Here is a 16343-nt window from a genome sequence, read left to right on the forward strand (position 1 = left end):
TGATTTTAGCGACATTATTTACCGGAATTATTTCGAATTTCGTATTGGAAGTTCGTATTGGATACTGCAGCCTATGGCAAAAAATTTCGTATGCAGGTCCACGTCTTCGTATAGCCTCCATATAACCGCACCTCCCGATATTCGGTACTTTGTTGATTTTAGCGACATTATTCGCCGGAAATGTTTGAAATTTGGTATTTGAAGTTCGTAATGGATACTACAGCCTAAGACAGAAAATTGTCTGAGTAGGTCCACGCCTTCGTATAGCCCCTATATAACGGTACCTCCCGATATTCGGCATTTTGATGATTTTAGCGACATTATTTACCGGAATTATTTCAAAATTCGTATTTGAAGTTCGTAATGGATATTATAGCCTATGACAGAAAATTGTCTGAGCAGGTCCACGTCTTCGTTTAGCCCCTATATAAGGGTACCTCCCGATATTCGGTACTTTGATGATTTTAACGAAATTATTCACCGGAATGGTTTCAAATTTGCCAGCGGAGGTCATTCGGCATTTTGATGATTTTAGGTACATTTTTCAACGAAATTGTTTGAAATTTCGCATATGAAGTTCCTAATAGGTACTACATCCTGTGATAGAAAATTGTCTATGCAGGACCAGGTCTTCGTACAGCCTTGATATAACGGTACCTCTCTATATTCGGTATTTTGATGATTTTAGCTACATTATTCGCCGGATTTTTTCTCAAGTTTCGTATTGGAATGTTGTTAGAACCCCAAATGTCAAGTTTTAGCAGATTTGGTTAGAAATTGTGCTAAAAGCCTTCAAAATACCGAAAATCCGGAGGTACCGTTATATGGGGACTATACCAATTAGTGGGCCTATAGTGAATGGTTTTTTCACGGAGAGAACATGTCTACATCGAACACAAAATGGAAAGCTTCAGCTGATTTGTTTGGAAATTGTGGCAGAAACCTTTAAAATTCCGAAAATCTGGAGGTATCGTTATATGGGGGCTATACCTAAACCAATGTAGCCCATTTTCAATACCAATGAGCCTGCATATAATATAAACCTTTGTGACAAATTTCATCTCATCTATGGTTATTTCAACACACAGACACCTTATAATTTTATTTTTTTGGGGTCTCCGACAAATATTTCAAGGGTATAAAAAGGGCTATTAAAAACTTTCAAACTAAATAAATAATAACTGTACACCAGATTGCTCCGTCCACGGCTAAGAATCTCCTTTGGTACGTTCTTTCACCAAGACCTCACCCTCCAGCTTGCCAAAGACCTTCGCATGGAAGTCATTTAATCTGTATAAAAATCGGTATAAAAATCTGACACTTAGCCTAGTTTAGGAGAATATAGCGCACAACCTCGTCAGAAGTTCTCAAAACAATTTGAAGATAGATCCGCTGCAGGAAATAGGTGAGTTTCTCCATCGATTCAACTCACCAAACCATAAAGTACTCACTACGCCCGATTTTTTACAAACTGTTACTGATAGCTCCGGTTGCGAAAATCGTGCTCGCTGAACACTATTTAATACAACTACATTTTGTTTATCTAGAGCATGACCCCCTGGCCCCATTCTATACCATTAGTGAATTATCTGCGGTCTTAATGGAGTGGATTTATACCACCTCTTTGATGTTCCTTCACTTCACTTCCGCAGAGAGTTCCAGTTCTACTGTCTATCCAGAATTCCTGTTATCAAGTCAGTTACCTATCCCCTTCTTATGTAGAGATTTAACTCAGTTTTAGCTGGATTTACTCCTAAACCATTCAAATAGGAGCATTGGGAATGCTTAAACTAGGGCTCCTCGCATCAATTCAGATAACGCGGACAAGAATTTTCCCTTTCTAAGATAACAAAGTCAAAGTGAATTTCTACTAATACCCGGAAGACTTTCGAAGGGTATTCTAAGACTTGGACTATCATCAAAGGATTTTTGAAGGTCGTCTTTTTTTTGGTATAAATTTTACTGAAGGTTTAAATTTATTTTGGAACAACTTAAGATTAGCTCCAGCTGGCGGAAAATTCTGAAATTTTCACCAAAGGTAGGTCTTCTTATCCTAAACACAGCTACGTTTCAAATGAACTTGGGTTCGCGAAGCCGGTTTTGGAAATACCCCAGAGGAGAAAATCTCAAATCCCAACCAAAGGGCTGCTATTTAAAAATAGATCAAATCTAAAATAAGTAAAAAAGCAGATATGTGTGGCCAGGCCGAACTTTTAATACCCTCCACCATTTGGAAGGAACTTTAAAAATTTCAAACAAAAACTTCCGAAAACCACCACTTAAATGAAAACTGTTATGTGAAGACTATACGAAGACGTGAACCTGCATACGATTTTTTTTGTCATAGGCTGTAGTACCCATTACGAACTTCAAATGCGAAATTTGAAACAATTCCGGTGAATAATGTTACGAACTTCAAATACGAAATTTGAAATAATTCAGGTAAATAATGTCGCCAAAATCGTGAAAATACCGAATATCGCTAACCGATGACGTAACCTGCATACGAAATTTTTTTCATGGGTTGTAGTGACCATTGAGATCTCCTAATATGAAATTTGAAGCGATTCTCGTAAATAATGTTACTGAAATCATCAAAATACCGAATATCGGGAGCTACCGTTATATGGGGGCTATACGAAAACGTGGACCTGAATACCAAAATGTTTGTCATAGGCTGTAGTACCCATTACGAACTTTAAATACGAAGTTTGAAGCAATCCCGGTGAATAATGTCACACAAATCATAAAAATACCGAGTATCGGGAGGTACCGGCACATGGGGGTTATACGAAGACGTGGACCTGAATACAAAAATTGTTGTCATAGGCTGTAGTACCCATTACGAACTTTCAATATGAAATTTGAAATAATTCCGCTAAAATCATAAAAATTTCGGAAGGTACCGTTATATGAGAGCTCTACGAAGACGTGGACCTGCACATACAATTTTCTGTCATAGGCTGTAGTATTTATTAAGAACTTCAAATACCAAATTTGAAACAATTCCGATGAATATTGTCGCTAAAATCATCAAAATACCCAATATCGGGAGGTACCGTTATATGGGGACTATACGAAGATGTGGACCTGCACAGACAATTTTCTGTCATAGGCTGTAGTATCCATTAGGAACTTCAAATACCAAATTTGAAACAATTCCGGTGAATAATGTCGCTAAAATACCGAATATCGGGAGGTACCGTTGTATGGGTCTATACGAAGACGTGGATCTGCACAGACAATTTTCTGTTTTAGGCTGTAGTATCTATTTCGAACTTCAAATATCACAGTTGAAACAATTCCGGTGAATAATGTCGCTAAAATCATGAAAATACCGAATATCGGGAGGTACCGCTATATGGGGGCTATACCCAAATGTGGACCTACCTAAAAGTCCTGCGACATAATATACATTTGAGTAAAATTTGATCAACCTACTTCATTTCGTCCGGAAGCAAGAGTGATTTTCACAGGCGGATAGACGGACGGACATCGCTAAATCGACATATCTTTGGTAAAAAATCAGAATTTCGGTAAAAATTTCAGAATTTTTCGCCAGCTGGAGCTAAACTCATTTGAAGCCATTTTTTGAATAATATTTATTTTGTTAACAAGACGTATTCTTCCATATTTTTTTTAAATTTTCAATATTAATATTACTGCCACTAAATAAAACTTATCCATTACTCACACATCCACACACACACACACACACTCATTTCTCTATGGATGTGCGGTTGTGTGAATGCCTCGTAATTTTTTTCTTTTATTTACTTTCTTTCGCAATTGTATTTTTCCCTTCCAGAGTTGTGAGGTGAATGACCGTGCTTAGCATGCGTTTTTGTTATGTTGTAGTTTTGATTTTCTCGTTGCTGTTGTTGGAGTTTTTGTTATTCGTAATTTTTTCGTGCTCTTCTCTACAAGGCACTCATTGTACTTTGTGGCAAATAAACTCTCTTGCATAGGGTCTGTCTGAGGGGCCATGGAATTTGTGTCATATGATTTGGTGCTCTTCAATTTTTGGTGTCTCTGTCTGCATTGCTGCTCTTGACATTTCCTTGTTTTTAGAAGAAATTCATAAAAATACACCATGACATGGCCAATGGTTTTTCGAAAGAGTCCTCGGAAAGAGAATATACATACGACATTGTTGCAAAGAGAGAGAGAGAGAGAGAGACAGAGAGCCAGCATTCGATGCCATATTTGTGTAATTATTGCACAACTTTGGGGATTTTAATTGGAATTTTTTGGAGGATAAGATTTTAAAGAATATTCCAAATATCAAAAACTAGAACTGACACACACTTCTCCGGAAATCCGGATAATAACCAAATAATGTGTAATCAACATTCGCCTTCAAAAAAACTTCAACAAAGTTAAAAGCCATAATTTTTACATTTTTTTTTAATTTTATTGAATGAAAGCAAAAAAATACGAAAATAGCGTCAAATTTTAGAATACGTTTAGATTTGTTCGAATTAGTCACCTTTGGCACGAATTATGGCCTTCAAGCGGCCAATGAAACCTTCATACGCAGCCCGAATGTTGCACTCCCGAATTTTGGCCCATTCCCGGCGAAGCGCTTGCTTAAGGTGATCGACACTTTGGTATTTTTTAGTACCAACCTTGCTTTCCAAAATACTCCGGACACAATAGTCCAAGGGATTGGTATTCGGAGATTTTGGTGGTCATGAATCGAGGAACATCATTTTGTAACCATTTTTTGGGTGGCGCGTGCTGAGTGCGATTGTGCTGAGTCCTGTTGGAATGTCCAAGGTCTTCGACCAAAATGTTTGCGTGCCCAAGGCTTAAATACACCCTCAAGAATATTTCGCGATAATATTCGGCATTTATTCTATTGCCACGGTCGATTAATGCCAGCGGAGAGCTACCATCGGCTGTTATGGCGGCCCACACCATCACCATGGCCGGCGTTTGAGTTCTGGTGGCCAACCGAAGGTACACATTTTCAGCTGACCTCTTTGGCACGTAAATCATTTTGTTTGGTTATAAACTGATTGACAACGAATGTTTTCTCATCGGAGAAAACCAAATTCGGCAGTTAACCACTTTCGGCCAAGCGAAGCAACTCTGTAGCTCTTTTGAGTCTATTTTCTTTCAGTTGTGGTGTAAGTTCTTGCACTTTTTGGAATTTCAACGGCTTTTCCCGAGCTCATTTTTCAATATTTGCCCAATGGAATATTGCGATACGTTCAGCTCACAAGCAATTTTTCGGCCACTGCGACGCGGATTTCGACCAAGTCGCTCCTTTACTTTTCGAACCATTTCTGCTGATGTTGCTGTTTTCTTCCGTCCACTTCCTTGACGTCGGCTATGCTACCAGTATCACGGTAACGAGCGATGCTACGAAACGAGACACAAAAGATTAATTCCCATTTAATTGACTCTAACAATAGTCACTTGTGGTTTTCCAGCCAAATATAAAGAAATCACACTATCAAGCTTGAATTCCATCACGAATAACTATTTTTCTCGAAAATTCTCACCAAAAAGGCTTTTGTACGCTTGTAAACAATGTAATAAGCTGTCACTGGAATAATTTTAACAGCTGACGGATGAGTGGCTTAGATATGACAGCAATCTGAAGTTGGTTACAGTTTTTTTTTTTTTTTTATCTCACCCGTGTTAAAAGAGATCATATTTCAATGTCAAAGCCAAACTCGTACACTTCGTATAATTTAAAGTATTTCTAGCCATTAATATTTTGTATGTATTCCTTTACTTTTTTTTTACCATTTGTAGCTTAATTGGCATACTTTTAACAAGTTTTTCGCAAAAGCTAGGTTCAATTTTTTGCCATTCTTCCAACATTCTTTTTCATCGAGATAGCTCCATAAATTCTCTATGGGTTTGTGTCTGGATTTTGGGCTGGTGTATCTATGACGTGGGGATAATTATATAGCAACCATGACCGCACTTTAAAAGCCTTGGGTTTCGAATCATTCTCTTGATAAAAATAATTATCTTCGCCAAGGCCGAGGTTTTCCTTACAGACCGGCAAAACTTTCTTTCAAATTGTTAAGGTACATAGTCTGATCCATAATATCCACAATAAAATGCAATACACCAGGTCCAGAGACTGAACCATTACTGATCCAAAACCGTGGTTCACTGTAGGTTTCATATTTTTGGCAAGGAGCGCTTCATTTGCCTTCCTCCATACATAATGTCTGCCATCTGAACCAAAATGGTTGACAAATCTTCCAAAATAAAAAATCTTTTCATATGTGCTCTTTGGCAAATCCCGATCTTACTTCTTTTACTGATGTTGTTGTAGCAGTAGTACATGCATGTGTTGCGTTCTGCTAATCTAGTTCCAGCTCCAGGTTTAGAAATTCGGCTACTTTAATGAGCTGTAGCCAGAGATCTTCTGGAGTGAGTTGGGTAGGTTTGGCTGTGCAATTAAAGAGGTGCAGCGTATTGTGCGGGCCTGTATCGCACGCCAGGCAGGCATCACGCACATCTTCATCAATTCGTGCCGACGACTACACCATCCTGAACGTAATTGCGCCAAAACTACCCTGGTTTGTCTAGGCAGCTGACGTTCTTCAGTTGCAATGGATGGGGGTGGACTCCGAGGACGGCATTCACTTTATAATTGCTAATAGCATCCGCGACTACATCGGTATGAATGCCACTCAGACCTGCCTGATAGGTTTCTTGATCTAGAGGTTCTCTCTTGTAGCGCTGGACCTCCCTCTCTGGATCATGTATGTCCTTCCTGACACGTGGGGGAGATTTATCCACCATATGATTATGCTGACGTAAGGGAAGGACTTTCGCCTCCTCATGTAGATTGTCCACTGGTGTCTGGAAGGCACCCTGTCGCAGTTCTCAGGGCAGCGTTCTGGCAGGTCTGGATATGCTTCCACTGTGTAGCACTGGTATTCACAGACCACACTGGAGCCGGTTTCTTTGTCCGCACCCCAAGTGCTGCCGGCTAGCGCCTTGAGGACCTTGTTCCTACTTTTCATCTTGTCACAGATAGTTGTGGCTTGCGCGGACGACTTGAACATGCTGTCGAACGTGACCCCAAAAATCTTGGGGTAGTTCGTGGTCGGAATAGAATCCCCTCGACCTGAACATTCAACTGAGATTTCATTTGCTGTATAGAGGTTTATGTCTACATCTTCTCCTATTTTAATTCGACTTACGCAGTATATTTCTTATTGTTTGAGGGCAACATACTTTTCCCAAACCTTTTTCAGAAACTTTTGCGAGCTTCGGTGCACTCAAAAAAAAGGAACCTTTTTGATCTGCCGTAAAATATACAGCTCATCACTCAAGGTAAAGGCAAATGAAGCGTTCCTTTCTATCTTCCTTTCACCCTTTTCATTTAGGATAAACTCAATGACCATTAGGTCTCCGAGGAAGTCAAACAATAACCAAAATAAATGATAACAAGTAACGAAACAGCTAAGTTCGGCCGGGCCGAACTTTTAATACCCTTCACCATTTGGAACGAATTTGGAAATTTTCAAAAACTAAAGTCCTTAAAAAATTATGTTAAAATTTTAATAATACCGAATATAGCCGTTATATTGGGGTTTATACGATGTGGACCTACATAGGTCCATATTGAAATAAATGGTGAATAATGTAGCTAAAATCATCAAAATATCGTATATAGGGAGGTACAGTTATATCGGAGCTGTGCGAAGATCGATTACTAACGTCAAATACGATATCTCAAACAATTTACCTACCTAAACTCGTCAAAATACCGAATATAGGGAGGTACTGATATACGGGGCCTATACGAAGACGTGGACCTCCATAGACAACTCTAAATACGTAATTTGAAACAATTCCGGTGAATAATGACGCTAAAATCATCAAAATACCGAATTTTGGGAGGTACCGTTATATGGGAGCTATACGTAGACGTGGACCTGCACAGACAATTTTCTGTCATAGGCTGTAGTATCCGTTACGAACTTCAAAAACCAAATTTGAAACAATTTCGCTGAATAATGTCGCTAAAATAATAAAAATACCGAATATCGGGAGGTACCGTTATATGGGGGCTATACAAAGACGTGGACCTACATAGCCAATTTTCTGTCATAGGCTGTAGAATCCTTTACGAACTTCAAATACCAAATTTGAAACAATTCCGCCGAATAATGTCGCTAAATCATCAAAATACCGAATAAAGGGAGATACCTCTATATGGGGTCTATACGAAGGCGTAGACCTGCATACGAAATTTTTAGGCATAGGCTGCAGTATCCATTACAATCTTCGAATACGAAATTTCAAACAATTCGGGTGAATAATGAAGCTAAAATGATCAAAATACCGAATATCGGTAGGAACCGTTGTATGGGGGCTATACCATAAGAGGACCTGGCCTATTTTCAATACTTAAAGTCCTGCAGACATAACATACATTTGGGTACAATTTTATCGACCTACTTCATTTCGTTCGGAAGCTAGAGTGATTTGTACAGACGGCCAGACGGGCGGACATCGCTAAATCGACATAGAATTTTATGCTGGGGTCTAAAATGTATATTTCGAGGTGTTACAAACCGCATAACGAACTTAATATACCCTCCATACTATGGTGGAGGGTATAAAAATCCGTGTACTTCAAATAGCTATCAATAACATTTCCACTTGAAATTACCTTCCCCACAAAATAAAGGAGATGAAAAAAAAAACGATCTGGCATCTCCTCACATTTGTAATGCGGCCATTATTTTTGCCGGCACATATTCTTTAATGTGTTTGTGAGTAGTAAAATTGACATTGCATAGGTATGGGTGTGTACGCACTTTACGATTGTGGATACGTCATGCCAACAACAAAAAGAGGCCTGTAATTGTGGTTCGTCCGTTCTTTCAACTTTGTTTGGTGTTATGTGGAGTTCAATGAGAGGGTCAATAACTGGCCGAGTTTTTTGCACTTTCCACACACACACACACACGCGCGCGCAGAACAAACAGATATGCCGCAGACAGACAAACACACATACACTGCGAGATTACAATGATAATGCCGGCAAGAAGGACGTTGGAGTGCCGCCGCGGCAACAAAAAAAAAGAGGCATAAAAACCAAAAAGGCCAATGTATTTTCAGACGATAACAGAACAGCAACAACTCAGCGAAACCGCGCGCATCGTCATCATCTCCTCCTCAAAAATGTGTGGTTGCTTTTGTTATTGTTGTCATTGTGGGGATTTGTAGGTGCCCAACGTGAGATAAATTTAAAAGAAATATTTAAAGCGTTAAAACGGTTAAATGTTTCTCTGGTGTTATTGCTGTTTTTATTCGGAGTTTATTTTTTTTCATTTCAGGATGGCGTCTTGTTTCTTCTTGGTAATCAAATAAATTCCAGCTGTTTGGTATTCAATTTTTTTTTTTTTTTCAATTTGACAAAGGGACACACCAAGATATTGCATAATAGGCCATAAGCTTATTAGGAAACATTGAACCTTTAAATGAAACACAATGACTTTCAAAAAATGACAACAAAGAATACCTTGTGGAAGCCATAAGGTCTTCTTGGAGAAGCTAATAAGGAACTGAATAGAGAATCAAGATACAAAGAATATTTACGAATGTAGGTGGTGTAAAAGTACCGTTAAAATTAACTAGTTTTTAATTCAAATTTAGATTCGTAATGGATCGTTTGGGACTTTATGAAATCTACGAAATTTTTAATAAAGTAGCCCTTCGTCGTGGGGACTTATTTCTAATGCTGGCACATTAATTTGCGATCATTGTATGGAGTTGTGTCCTTATGTTGATTATTGTGATGGGTGGATTTGGAGATAAGTAAATCATATTTTATATGTTTTAAGTGTCTAATAATATTTATTATTTGGGGTGTCAAAGGAGATGTAATTTGAAACGATCCTTACGAAAAGGAACGTTTTTATACCCTACACCACAAGGTGGTCAGGGTATTATGTCTTTGTGCATTTGTTTGTAACAGGCAAAAGGAAACGAGATAGACCTATAGTTCCTTTTGATGATCTGCATAGAATCACATTCTGAGTCGATTTATGCATGTCCGTCCGTCTGTCCGTTCCTCTGCCGATGTATTTTTTTTTTGAACAAGGTACAGATCGCATTTATTATCCGATTGAGATGAAATTTTGCACATATAATTTGTTTGGCCCAAGGACGAACCCTATTGAAATTGGAGATAATCGGTAAAAATTTAGATATAGCTCCCACACATATCTTCGTGCGATTTGCATTTTATTATGAACCATACGTATAATATCAGCCCGAATAGTATGGAATTTTGCACATACAACCAAATTAGATCTGAAAATAAGTATGCCAAATTTGATCGAAATTGGTTCAGATATAGCTATAGCTTCAGTATAAATTGTTCATCCGATTTGTTATTTTTGTCCTCTGCAGCCGTAATATGCACACTGTAACAACAATATATTTGGGAAATATATCAAATACAGCTCAGAAATACCTTTGCTAAATTTTATCGAGATCGGTTCGGATTTAGGGATTTATCTCCCATATACAACTTCGTCCGATTTACCTTTTATTGTGCACCAAACGTCTAATATTTGCCCAAATGGGATGAAATTAGGCACTTACGACCGAATTGAGTCTAGAAGCCAGTATGTCAAATTTGGTGAAGATCGGTTCAGATATAACTATAGCCCCCATATATATTGTTCATCTGATTTGTTATACAGGGTTGCCCATATTCGACGGACCTTTGGGCCCATTCCAATCGACGAGGCTTGTCATTAAAAATTTCGTAGATTTCATAAAGTTCCAAACGATCCATTACGCAGGCAACATTCTTTGCGTCAATTGAATTTTGTACGGGAACAAATGCAAATCAATGCGAATAATCCGTTGTAAAGTGGACCGACCCATGCCCAACTGCTGAGAACGGTGTTTTTGGGATGTTCTTGGGGACCTCTCAACACTGGCTCGTACGGCAGCGATATTCTCGGCCGATCGCCTTGGTCGACTTTTATATGGCCTCCTCAGATTAGAAAGAGCCTTACCAGTCGAAAATTTTTCGTATAAACGCTTAATGGTGTTCTTAGAAGGCTCACTTCTCACATTTTTTTCACAATTGACTTCTCCTGTTGAATGTAAATTTCAATTATTTCAGAGCGCTCGCGTGGCGTGTATTTGTTCATGGTAAATATCTGCTTGGACTGACGCTTCAAACGCGGTATGTCATTAAGCGATGTGACATCTCTTTCAAAAGTTATGGCGTTGCCAGATGGGTCCGTCGAATATGGGCAACCCTGTACTTATAGGAGACCAAGCTGTTTTCTATGTGGTCGGCCAATTTGTCGTCTAGACCACACAATCTTCCTAAGGATGGATAAGATATGTCTTATAGAAGATCGAGAAGCCTTGTTATAAAGGATATACATTAGCTCCAAGCGAAACTCGTACACATAGCAAACAATTTTCTTTCATGCAATATATGATTGTTATCAAATCCACTACCAGAAGAAACCTATATTTTTTAATTAGTGTATATGGAACTAGAACTAGTAGAACCGTAGAACAAAGTTTGCTGTTTTTATTTAATTAACAAAATAATGGTATTTATTCTAAAACTCACCAACTTGCGTACAGCTTCTATAAACTTAGGTACAGCTTATACTTATACGGCAACCCTGCTTCGAACTGCACCCAACTTCGAGGGATTGTTGGAAAATGTATTTGGAGAAGTCCCTAGAAGCTAATTTATCACAAATTTCCTCGTGTTGTGTAATTTATTGACATAGATATTAAACAAAAATTAAAAAATGGGAAAACAACGAGGACAAAACACTATTGAAGTGAGAACTTTAGTAATTAGACATTACAAAAACCATAAATCGTTAATTGATATATCTGAGGTTAATAGAAGCTGATCTTCAGTTCAGTATATCATGGAAAGGATTTGGAAAAGTATGTCGCCCTCAAACAATAAGAAATATATTGCATAAGTCGAATTACAATGGAAGGAGAGCTAGACATAAACTTGTAATCAGCAAGGGAAATTAAAAAGTAGGATTTTGAGCCTCTGGACCTGATCTATTGCATTTTATTGAGGGTACAATGATCTGAAACACAAGGCTTATAAAGTGCGGTCATGGCTGCTATATAATTGTCCCCACGTCATGGATACACCAGAGTCCAGACATTTTCTCGATGGGAAAATCCGCCAGCATACCATATCTTGCCAAGAAGATTTGAAGAAAGATTTGTTGGAAGAATGACAAAAAATTTAACCTAGCTTTGCCAAATAGGCCACAAATGGTAAAAAAGTAAAGGAATGCATAACAAATATTAATGTCTAGAAATACTTTAAATTGTACGAGTTTGGCTTTGGCATTGAAATATGATCTCTTTTAATATTTACTTGTTTTCTTATTTTTTTACTTTAAATGAATTAAATTTTATTTTTTTTGTTTTTTAAATTACTTACATAGTGAAATAATAAAATGTAAAAAAAAACATTTTGTAAATTTTAATATTTGGAAGTTATAAGAAAAATAAAAAAAATTGTTTAGGGGCCTTCCCTCAAGAGTTTGTTTTAATAAAAATAAGTAAAAAAGCAATAAGTTCGGTTGGACCGATATATATGGGAATTTTCAACAAAAATGAAAACCCTTAAAAATCCTGTTTAAATCTTAATAAATAGCAGTTATTTTGGGGTCTATACGAAGACATGGACCAGCATAGACAATTTTCTGTCATAAACTGTAGTTCCCATTACGAAATCTAAATAAGAAATTTGAAACAACTCCGGTGAACAATGCCGATAAAATCATCAAAATACCGGAGGCTATATAACGGTACCTCTCAATATTCGGTATTTTGATGATTTTATCGGCATTGTTCACCGGAGTTGTTTCAAATTTCTTATTTAGATTTCGTAATGGGAACTACAGTCTATGACAGAAAATTGTCTATGCTGGTCCACGTCTTCGTGTAGACCCCAACACAACGGCTATATTTTTTTAAGATTTTAACAGGATTTTTAAGGGTTTTTATTTTTTTGAAAATTTCGTATAGCCTTCTGTATACGCAATTGTTTGTCTTAGGCTGTAGTACCCATTACGAATTCTAAACACGAAATTTAAAACAACTCCGGTATATAATGTCCCCAAAATCGTCAAAATATCGAATGTCAGGGGGTACCGTTGTATGTGGGCTATATGATATCGTGGACCTACATAGGCATTTCTCGTCCAGGGGTTAACGTGCTTAAATAGAACTCCTAGTATGGATTTTTAGACAATTCCATTAAAAAAATGTAGCTAAAATCATCAAAACACCCAATATAGGGAGGTAACGTTATATGGGAGGTACATAGTATCGTAGACCTATATAGACAATACTCTTCAAGGGGATAAAGTACACACAGAGAACTCCTTGTGTAGAATTTCAGACAATTTCATAGAAAAATTTGGCTACAATCATCAAAATACCGAATATCGGGGGGTACCGTTATATGGGGGCCGTATGACATCGTGGACCTATATTATTTATTCTCTTCCAGGGGATAAAGTACTCACACGGAACTCCTTGTGTGAATTGACAGACTATTCATTTGAAAAATGTGGCCAAAATCATCAAAATGCCGAACATCGGGAGGTGCCGTTATATGGGGGATATATGATATCATGGACCTATATAGACAATTCTCTGTCAGAGGGTAAAGTACTCATAAAGAACTCCTTGTGTAAAATTTTAGACAATTCCATTAAAAAATGTGGCTAAAATCATAAAAATACAGAATATCGGGAGCTGCCGTTCTATGGGGGCTATACGAAGACGTGGACCTGCACAGATAATTTTCTGTCTTAGGCTGTAGTATCCAATTCAAACTTCAAATGCAAATTTGAAACAATTCCGGTGAATAATGTCGCTTAAATAATCAAAATACCGAATATCGGGAGGTACCGTTATATGGGGGCTATATGATACGTGGCTACTGGCAAAATATACATGTGCGCAAAATTTTAGCCTTTTATCTCAATTCGTTCGAAAGATAGCGTGATTACAAACAGACGGACATGACTAAATCGTCTTAGAATTCTACGCTGATCCAGAATATATATATATATATATATATATATATATATATATATATATATAGGAGGGTCTGTAATGAATATTTCGAGGAGCTATAAGCGGAATGACAGCTAATATACCCTCCATAGAATGGTGAAGGGTAAAAAAATCGATTCCAGATTTGGATATGCCTCCCAAATGTTGATAGGTGGTATGATCTACTTCAAATAAATTCTTTTGTTACGGGAGCTCTATAAATTTGCATAGTGGTGTAGGGTATCATATAGACGGCCCGCCCGACTTTTGACTTTTTTCTTACTTAGCGATTACACAATACATATCGTCTTATAAAGAAAATTTTTTTTTTCAAAATTTTTAGGTCTTCTTCATATATGCATTTGAAGAAGCCCTTAATTCATTATTTCCTAACCTTTTCTTCTCTCTAATGACAACTGTCCATTCATACAATACCGTATCGCAAAATACCACTTAACTCAAAAAAATATATATATATTCAATTCTTAAAAACAGAATCAAGCAAAAACTCAAATCCAAATATAAATAATGAAAGAAACAAATAAAGAATGTTGTTATATCATATGCAAACATTTTTGTTGTTGTTGTGTTTTTATGACTGACTGAGTTCGCTGTGTGTTCGCATAAAGTTCAATGTTCTCAAAATCAAAACAAAGCAGAAAATCAATTTTATCCCGCCTTATTTTCGTTGAAGCCAAAGAAGAAGTGGAGAGAAAAAAAGTGAAAAGCATAACAACGCAAATAATCTGGAATGGGACGGAGAGTAAAAAATGAAATCCATATTCAATGAAGAGCGAATTGAATGAAATAAGAGAATTTTGTTGTGAAATAGAACTTAGGCTATAGGGTTATTCGATTAAAAATTGAAAAAATATAATAATAATAATAAGTAATGAAGTTAAAATCTAGAAATTTTCAAAAAAAATATATATCTTGCGTTCAAACTTTATGAAAAAGGAAGCTATGCACTTTTATAGTTAAAAATCCAAGAAATTCGGACTTTCTCTATATTTACTTTTATAAAATCAAATTTCGAAGTGGCCCAGAAGAACCAAAGGTATATTTGTCTTCTGTGGGCTCCCACAAACGCGAATTGGAACATTAAAGCAAGTGTGTATTTTTGCTGTCGCACAGTGTTATTATCGATTATAGTATACGACACGTCATTATTTTCGACGAGCCATCTATGATCATAGACTATTATAAGAGACATATGCTCGAAAAAATCGGTTTAGCTCATGCCGCCTAATCTGTAAAAAAGTACCATTACTTTCAGTCTGCTGTAAACGCTTCCATAACAAAATGTAATCATTACATGATTGAAATGTAAAATATGGAAACGATCAGGTGCAATTCTTGAATAAATATATTAGGCCGACTAGCGAATCAAGCATCAGGATAAAAAGACAAAACCAACATATTTTCCTCTATATTTTCTATAGACAGTCTATTGCACTTATCAACTCAGACAGGAAAGATATGCGAACGGGAAACAGTAACAAAAAGGCGACCTAAAGATAAAAAGTCCAATTTCTTATTATTAAGGCTCGTACTCAGTAGTATTCGAAAAAGGGAATCCAGAAAAGGCGAAAGAAGTAATCGAAATGGTTCGGAAGATCCGAACTGGTTCATGAATCCTTATGATAGGAAAATGAGAAAACAATAAGTTTTTCCCGGAGGCTTTAATGCTATGATGCACAAAATAGTACATTTTCGTCGATGTCGCGTTCGTGTGTATTTTTATTCTCTAACTTTCAGTCGTTGATGAGACTTCAACGGATACACACATGCCTGGGTGGTGCACGCATTGTTTTGCCGTGAACACTTAGAGAAAACAAATGACAGATTTAATGAGACTAGATGCGTAGGGAAAATATGAATATGTTGAGTTGTTATTTTATGCTTTTTAATGCTTTTGGAAATGTACAGTGCGTTTTGTGTTACAAAACGTTTAAAAGGAAGAGGGGAGATGTCCTAAAGACACATTTTCATAAAGCCCACAATGCAGTCAGTTGTTTAGGCGAAGATTAAAAGAAACGTCTTTTTGAGGAAAAACAAGAAATTTTTATAAATAAATTAAAGACATGGTTGATTGGTGCGGATAATAATAAGAAGAAAAGTAAGAAGTTAAAAAATGAAATGTCAAGAATTATAAGTCTTGATATAATAAAACAAGGGAGACCATTCAGCGATGGCGTTTTTATTAAAAATATTCTTGAAAAGATAATGGAGAAGTTGCATGTTTGTGTTGAACTTACGCAATCTCT

This window comes from Musca domestica, unplaced genomic scaffold, assembly GCF_030504385.1.
Source record: "Musca domestica strain aabys unplaced genomic scaffold, Musca_domestica.polishedcontigs.V.1.1 13, whole genome shotgun sequence".
NCBI classification, from domain to species: Eukaryota; Metazoa; Arthropoda; class Insecta; order Diptera; family Muscidae; genus Musca; species Musca domestica.